Below are 8,964 nucleotides of genomic sequence, written 5' to 3' on the forward strand. Positions count from 1 at the left end.
TAATTGGCGTACGACGATACCCTTTTCATTGGCTAATCAGGGCTATATGCAAATTAACTGCCAACTAAGACTGGCAGTTAACTGCCAACATAGGCGCAATGCTGGGAGGCCAAAGGTGAAGGAGGGAAGAAGCTGCCTGCCGCTGACTGCAATCGGAAACCCAGGCGGCAGCCAAGAGCCAGAGAACCAAGCTGCCTTTGCTCGGAGAAGCCAGGCCTCCTTTGCCGGCTTCTGTGATAAGAGAACCTGGCCGCCTTTGCCGGCCCTGGGCCAGTAATGGGAGAAGCTGGGTGGGGCAGGGAAGAGGCGGATGTCTGCCTGGCTTCTCAGATCACTGATCACCAGTGATGGGAGAACACCCAGAGGCGGGGCCAGAGGCCAGGCTGCATAGCTGCCTGGGGACACCATCTGGACCCCAGGGGCGATGCAGCCAGGCCCCAGAAGGAGACCCAGGGCCCGGGGCTGAGTTGCAGCTGTGGTACGCAATCCAGTGCCTGGGCTGAGGAGACCCAGAAGGAGACCCAGGCGCCGGGGCTGTTTTTGCTGCTGGGGCACGCAATCCAGTGCCCAGGTTGAGGAGACCCAGGGCCCGGGGCTACGTCACAGCTGGGGCACGCCATTCGGTCCGGGGGTGATACAGCCAGGCCCCAGAAGGAGACCCAGGCACCAGGGCTGTATCGCTGCTGGAGCACGTGATCCAGTACCTGGGCTGAGGAGACCCAGAAGGAGACCCAGGGGCCTCGCAAGAGGAGAGTCTCCATGGTCAGATGGCGTGGTGTCAGGACAGGAATAAAGACCCGAGGTGACTAAGATGCCTGGCCACAGGGTTAGACCAGCCAGCAGGGCCTTTCAGTTGGGACTGGGGTGGGGGTGGGGCGAGGGAGGCAAGCCGGAAATAGAGAACTACAACTCCCAGGAGGCTTAGCGGCCAGGGCCTGGGTGCCTGGCTGTGAAATCCAATGGGCTGTAGTTTCGCAAGCCACTTTAAACTAGAGGCTTGCAAGGTTGGAAGTTCTGCGTCGGGAGCCAGGGAGAAATGGAGCTGGAGCAGAGAGAGGGGTCCATGGCAGCCATGGGCTTTGAGGAGTTCTCAGCACCTCCTGGCTGGGAGCTGGCGCTGCCTCCACTGAAGGTGGTCACATCCTGGAGAGCGAGCTTGAGACCGAAGTGGAGTTCGTGTCTGGGGGTCTGGGCAGCTCCAGCCTCCAGGAGCGAGATGAAGAGGAGGAGGCAGCCTGAGGCCAGCAAGGGCGGCGCCAACAGGAACTCAATCGCAGGAAGTACCAGGCGCTGGATCGGCGCTGCAGGGAGATTGAGCAGGCGAAGGAGCGGGTCCTGAACAGGCTCCATCAGATATAGAGGATAACATGGAGACTCCAGCAGGAGCGGAGGTTCCTCATGAAGGTGCTGGACTCCTACAGTGACAACTACCGGGCCAGCCAGTTCACCATCTTACTGGAGGACGAGGGCAGCCAGGGCAGAGATGCCCCCAACCCAGGCAACGCTGAGAACGAGCCTCCAGAGAAAGAGGGGCTGTCCCTGCCCAGGAGGACGCCAGCGCCCACAGAAGCCAGCAGCCCGGCCCCTGGCGAGGGGCCCAGCAGTTGGAAGAGGTGGCGAGTGCCATAGGAAGGGCACTGGGCAGGAGTCCCGCTGACTCCGGAGCTGGCCCCCGTGCAGATAAAGGTGGAGGAAGATTTTGGCTTCTAAGCCCTCGAGGCTCTGGACTTAAGTTGGGTTTCTCGGGGGCCAGACAAGCTGCTGCCCTACCCCACCCTAGCCAGCTCCCCCTTTGACTGACCCCCCAATAAATGGACCCGATGCAAAAAAAAAAAAGCTTACAGAGGCATGTTTATAGGATCAAATAGTATAAATATAGATGTAACAGGACAATAAAAAGAGAACCTGGCTATGATGATAACCTGAATGCTGCCTCTGTGTCATTCCTTCTTTGGGAACCCCTGGACCTGCTGGGGCTGGACCCCAACATTCCTCTTCTTATAAGGACTTCAGTGAGATGGGCTAAGGGTCCCACTGGAACTGCCACAATTTAATGTAATCCCCTCTTTAAAGATCTTATCTCCATATACAGGTACATTCTGAGGTTCTGGGGATTAGGATTTTAACATACATTTTGTTGATTACCCAAATCAGCCCTTAACAACCAGCATGTTTCAGAAAGTAGATTCCTACAGGGTTATTTACCAAACATTCAGAAGTATTTTTAAAAGAGCTAAGCCCCTCGCCCACCGTGTGGGCCCCTCCCAGCGAAGAGCGAAGGCCTGGGTTCCGGGCGCCGGAGGAAAACTGGTGCCAGCAGCCAGGGGAAGGGGCCCCCAAGGGGCCCCAGATTGCGAGAGGGCACAGGGTGGGCTGAGGGACCCACCCGAGTGCACAAATTTTTGTGCACCGGGCCTCTAGTTATGTTATAATGAGGAATGACCCTTCTCTTTATTTTCAAAGTAGTTCTTGAAAGTTATTGCATCAGTCATATTGTAAGTAAATATATGAAATTATTTTTAGCCCTGAAAAGCAGATTGGCACTGTGGCAATATTTTGCCAATGCCACTAATTTGAAGCAAAGTATTTAAATTTAGTTAAATCTGAGAACAAAAATTTTGTACTATGGACCAGAGCTAAAAACGATCAGTAATAACAATCCTATTTAAAAAGTATGTTTCTGATGATAATGAATTGATATATTGATGTTTGTGTTCCTTGGGAGAGTAAGTGGATGGACCATAGATAGGTAATTAGACAGCATTTTCTAGTCAATATTACGTGCTTTACAACTTGGAAAAAATAAATACAACTCTCTTGTAAATATTCAATGTCCTGAGAAATTAAGGCTGGTTGAGATCTATATTTTTATACCAGAACTTTAAGCTATCTCTCAATAACATGAAAGAGTAGTTACAATTAGGTCTAAGAGTTTAAGAAAATTGGTCCTCCAGGGATTTTGACACAAGGGAAGTTTAGAAGGTAAATTTCACTTTGACTATTATTTAAGCCTTCTTTTGGAACAGTGACTTGATGTTACTGATATACTAGTAAACTCACCTTTTTGTTTTTAAAGAGCATTTTCCAGTCTTAATGGGTTATTAACATTGCCAATGCTGTTTAACTCAGAAACAAAAACTGGTGTGAATGCATTGTAAAGTGAACACTATGCAGTTAACTGTTACAGAGAAGTACTGCCGGTGAAAGAACTTACCTGCCACACTCTTCTATTAACTGAGACATGTAGGGCTTTGTTGTTCTACTAGGATTAAGTATTTCTTTGCAGCCTTCCTCACAAGAAGGTCTTCACCTTATGTGGTTAGAAGGAAATGAAAACTATTGCAACAAATATGGTATAAAACTAGTGAAATCAGAGAGCATGTTTTTTTTATTAAGAACGACACACTATGCATTCCATTTAAGAAGAGTGTTATCTGAAAAAGGCAATTTTATAAACATCAGGATATGACTATAAAAATATGACTTAGTAATATGAGAATCCTTTGAACAGCATTTTCTTTATCACTGGTTTGAGTACTTGCCCTTTGAGCTCACCTTTGGGATCTAAAATGCTACATGGAAATATAAATGATGGTGCAACTCCTTTTGATTTGTTGTGCCCAGATTTCAAAGTTCCCAAGACCCCCAGGGAGCCAGTCAGTCCGATGCAAAAGCAAAGAGTCATCTATTTCAAACCCGGGTTTGGCTCCCCTGCCACACTCACCGATGTAACGGTAAGCTCCAGTGGCCGAGAGAGAGAGAGGCCTGATGGGACAGGGGGTTTTAAAGGGGGGTGGAGTGAGGGCAGGAGAGGGGACTGTGGGCCCCGCTGATTGGCCAGGCGCGAGTCGGGTCATCTCTATGGCGCGCACGTCCCTTGATTGTCATTGGTTAGTTTAAAGAAATCCTGGGCGCGGCCAGCAGGGGCCTGGGCTTCCGGGAAGAAGGCACTCTCCTGAGCACATGGCGGCTGCCCCAAAAATGGAGGACCCAGGGCAAGATGGAGGGCGCAGTCCTAGCCCCCCCCAGGGCGAGCTGAGCCCGGGCTCCAGGGGCCAGTCCGGTTGCTGGGGGTCCAGTAGATCGACCAGTTCCAGCCCAGGCAGGAAGTCCACGTCCTCCGTCTCGTTCCCGGGTGCGTCGGCAATCGCCTCCTCCTCCATCTCCTCGGGCGAGGGCACGCGCCCCGCCCCGCCGCCGCTGCTGCTGCCCCGTGGGTCCGGTCCGGGGGCGGCGGGCGGGTGGCAGCCTGCGCCGGGCTCCCGCCGTGGGCTGGGGAGTCGGTGCCCGAGGCCGCCAGCAGCGTGGTCAGGCCCCGAGACGACTTGTCCTTTCAGATTTAAGCGTGTGTGTGTTTCCAGGAAGATTGAAATGTTACCTTTACCTTTTTTCATATTGTTCAAATGTTATCAGTAAAATTACTTAATTTTTATTGTGTAAGTGATTACCTAAAAGAATATTTTGGTTGGTATTATACTGACAGTGAAGTCTAATTAGGAGATTATATCAAGAATGTGTGAGTGAGAAAAAAGGCATTTCCTTCCTCTGGTTTTGAACTTGTTTTCTCTGCCCCCCTAAGGGACCTTGTGTTTATCTGTTTGTTCCAATATTTCTAGCACGTTGAGTCTCACTCTTTTATCTTGTTGCCTTTAAACCTTCCTGCCTCCATAAAGCTGCTATATCATTTCTTTCTTATTTTTTGCCTTTATTCTGATATTGCCTGGCACAATATTTTTACCATCATTCACTTCATAATCTCTGTTGCACTCTGGGATCTCAAAAGTCCACACAGTAAGATCATTAACAATGCTCTTCCAAGCCTAAAAGGCCTCTTTCAATCATTTAAATTCATAATCTTTGAAACTTTGACCAAGCTATTAGTCATGCCCCTTGCTACTTTTTTTTATTTGTTTGTTTCATTATATTTATCGATATATCTATAGCCCTAAAATTCCCTGGCTTTTCCAAATTCTTACATTCCTTCTCTCCATAAAGAAATTCCCTATAGTCTTTTTTCTTTCTTTCTTTCTCTCAAGATATTCTTAGGGAATTACTTATTCTCCTCTCTACCCTTGACCTTTCTAATATATATGAAGTTGCAAAGATTTAATTAATTACTAAGAATTTATACTTTAATATTTTGCTGCCACATCGAACTCGCTGGAAATAAGTAAAAATTTCTTGTCAAACTAGTTTCTGATTTTCTTGCTATTTCTCTTATCACTTCAGAGCTATCTGTGGTTATCTTGTTGCCATGCCTTGTCTATGCTATAAAAAGCAAACAAACAAACAAACAAACAAACAAACAAAACCCACAACCCCCTCACCAACAAAACAAAATAAAACAAATAAAAACCCTTTCTAATTATCTCTTCTTTCATGTTCCTATTAGCTCAACTCTAAATAAGTCACATGTCAGTCTTCCTCAAGCATATGAGTTCAATATGTAAAGGAACTTTGTCAAATAACAGCTTTAAAGTGAAAGACAATAGTTACACCTACTACTTCCAAATTGTCTCCCTCCTTCATGTCTCTCTATTCAAATACACCCTGCTTTTAACCAACCTAATTTCCTGAAGATAGTAACAATGTAGCATAATCCCACCTTTAAATTTCTATGTCTGCGTATTTGTTACTATAATTTCTAGAAGTGTTATTAAAAGCTCCCATAGGTAAAGGAGACTTATATAATACTTTAAACAATAAAGAATTTCAATTAAAAAATAAATAAAAAATAAAAATACTGGTCTATATAAAAAAAAAAAAAAGATCAGTCTGCTTTCCTTCGTCACCCTTCTTCCTGACAGAACCCTTGACTGTGTAGTGCATACCGCCATCCTCCTTCCATCCTTGATATAATATACTCTTTACATTACTCTCCAAGACTTCACTCCTCTATGGATGTTTCCAAATTCTCTTACCACCTAGCTAAAGTCCCATCTTTTTTATACTTAATATCTGAAGTAAGCTGTTGATACCTATGGCATACAACATTATATTTTTCATGTTTTCTGAGAGTGTGTTTTAATATCAACTTGATTTTAAGTTTCTTGGAGTAAATAAAAAAATAAATTATTTTGTTTCCTCATGATTTCCTTGAACAGTTGACTTCATGAAAACATTATTTCCCTGTTAATTGGTGTGTTATTTTTAAGAACAAATGCTCTACTTTTGGATAAAATAGAAGAGTATAATGGCATTTACATATTCATCCTAAAACTATAAAGTAATCATTCTATTAGTATTCTCTTAAAATTTGTTTAAATAATAAGTAGTATAAAACTATTACTATAAGAATTCTTTTAGTTTACATAGTACAAATATTCTTCTGCCAACATATTTCTTTACTATAATTAAGAAAGTTTTTTTTGTTTGTTTGTTTGTTTTAATATTTTTTTATTGATTTTTTACAGAGAGGAAGGGAGAGGGATAGAGAGTTAGAAACATCGATGAGAGAGAAACATCGACCAGCTGCCTCTTGCACACCTCCTACTGGGGATGTGCCCGCAACCAAGGTACATGCCCTTGACCGGAATCGAACCTAGGACCTTTCAGTCCGCAGGCCAACGCTCTATCCACTGAGCCAAACCGGTTTGGCAACTATAATTAAGAAAGTTTTATAAGAAAGACAGGAAAACAACCCATAGCTTGCTAACTGAAAGAAATGACCAGAATTTTAAAAACTTCTCATGCTTTCTTGATTTACCTAGACTGACAGTTAGACAAAAGACTTGAAAGATTTAGCCAACTGTCCATGAAGCCGAGTTAATTATGATTGGGAGTGGGTATGCTCTCCCAATGCCAGCCAGCACTCTTGCAAAAGCATGGCATTGAATGAGCCGGGGCACATAGGTGGACCAGGACAAATCAATTTCCATTATTAGAGAAATAGCTTAAAACTCTTACTTCAGCTTGGCCAGCATGGCTCAGTGGTTGAGCATCAACCTATGAACCAGGAGGTCAAGGTGCGGTTCTTGGTCAGGGCACATGCCCGGGCTGCGGGCTCTATCATCCCCAGTGTGGAGTGTGCAGGAGGCAGCTGATCAATGATTCTCTCTTATCATTGATGTTCCTATCTCTCCCTCTCCCTTCATCTCTGAAATCAATAAAAACAAACAAAACAAAAAACCCCTCTTACTTCAATGAAGGAGGCCCCCTGAGGTTATCTGAGTATATGACAGACAACACTAATTTTTGTTATTTATATTTTTCTTAACAAAATTATGCATTTACGTAAAGCACTAGTTCTTGCCTGACTGGCATGGCTCAGTGGGTGAGTAACAACCTATAAACCAGGAGGTCATGGTTCAATTCAGTCAAGGCAAATGCCCAGTGTGGGGTGTGCAGGAGGCAGCCGATCAATGTTTCTTGTTCATCATTGATGTTTCTATCTCTTTCTTCCTCTCCCTTTCTCTCTGAAATCATTAAAAATATTTTCAAAAAATTATAAAGTACTATTTCTTCTTTGAAGCACACTCCATACATCTTTTCAGCAAAGATCCTAATTCATCCCTAACACTTTTCTGAGAGTAAAATTTAACTGTGCCTACATAATGATTCTACCTTAAACAAAAAGATTAATAATAATTGTGTGCCAGGTGCTATTACCAGTGTTTAATTTATATTACCTTATTTAATACCAACAGCAATCATATAAAGAAGATATCGCTAGTATTAACACTAATAAAAATGAATGTACTGAATTTTGTGTCACACTTTCCCAACTAATTTCACCATTAAGTAAAATATTTGAAATGTTATTTTGTACTTGCTTTTGTAGTTTTTATCCTGGAAATCATTATAGAATACAAGAAAACCAAAAAAAAACTGAAGAAAATACATAGTCTCTGAAAGAAGGTGTGCAAAAGTTCTTTTAAATAATTTGTCCTTGAATGAATCTAGTTTCCCGGTGTTTGGCAGAGTATAGACAATATTCATCTTTGGAAGGAAGAACAAGACAGACAGTCCCACGGGCAGATTGGTTGTGGGATCTTCTGCGAGTCAGCACTCCAAAGTTCCCCTGTAGAGAACACATGTGTTATGGAAGAAACAAGCTGTTTACATTTTCCAAATTTATAGTATGTTTCACCTTACTAATTTCTTAATTTAAATAGTATAAATATGTAAAAACACACAAAGACATTTATATAGAGGTAGGAAGATGGAAGTGGAAAAACAAAAGTATCTAAAAACAATTGCACTTTTGCAATTTAAAATACTAGATTTATATGATAATCTTCTGACATAAATTTCTATATAAAATTGTACAATTCTGCAAAACTTGTATTGCATGGGGTTATGGAGTCCTGTTTCATAGTAATGATTGGCATCAATAATTGGCAGATTTTGGAGATATTAATGATATGTGCTGCCCTTTCATATACAGCATTGATTTGTGTTTTTTTTCAAGTTTCATTTTGAAAATAATGATATGCTATCATAGTCTTTGACTCTCCTAATATTCTGTGTCTCTGAAGATTGCAAAGTATTATAATTAATGTAATTTTCAAGGATACAAAAGCAAGTATTAGAAGAATGTTAAGGATGGTTTCATTCTAGAGCTTAATTGTCCAATATGATAACCACTAGGCACATGTGTCAGAATAAATTAATCTTTTAATTAATTAAAATTAAATAAAAATAAACATTCTGTTATTTGTTATTCAATTTCACTAGTCTCATTTAGGTTCTGCATAACTATATGTGGCTCATAGCTGCTGTATTAATATGCAGGTATCAGATATTTCCATCATTGTAGACAGTTCTATTGGACAGTGATATTCTGGAGTTATATTATTAAAAATGTACTGTAAAATGTATACTTTGTTAAACATAGTCTTTTAAAAATTTACATATAATGTGGAATATAAAATCAGTATACGTACTATTTTAAAATATTATAAGCCAATATGTCAGCATATTCTCATTTTTATTTTATTTTATTTTTTTAGAATTTTTGTGAGT

The 8,964-nt window shown here is 42.2% G+C and overlaps 1 pseudogene; it reads left to right on the forward strand.

Moving 5' to 3' along the window:
• Positions 1-1,036: 1,036 nt before the first annotated feature.
• Positions 1,037-1,800, forward strand: LOC132229459 (TCF3 fusion partner-like; annotated as a pseudogene).
• The last annotated feature ends 7,164 nt before the right edge of the window (positions 1,801-8,964 follow it).

The sequence above is a fragment of the Myotis daubentonii genome, chromosome 3 (assembly GCF_963259705.1).
Source record: "Myotis daubentonii chromosome 3, mMyoDau2.1, whole genome shotgun sequence".
Taxonomy (NCBI): domain Eukaryota; kingdom Metazoa; phylum Chordata; class Mammalia; order Chiroptera; family Vespertilionidae; genus Myotis; species Myotis daubentonii.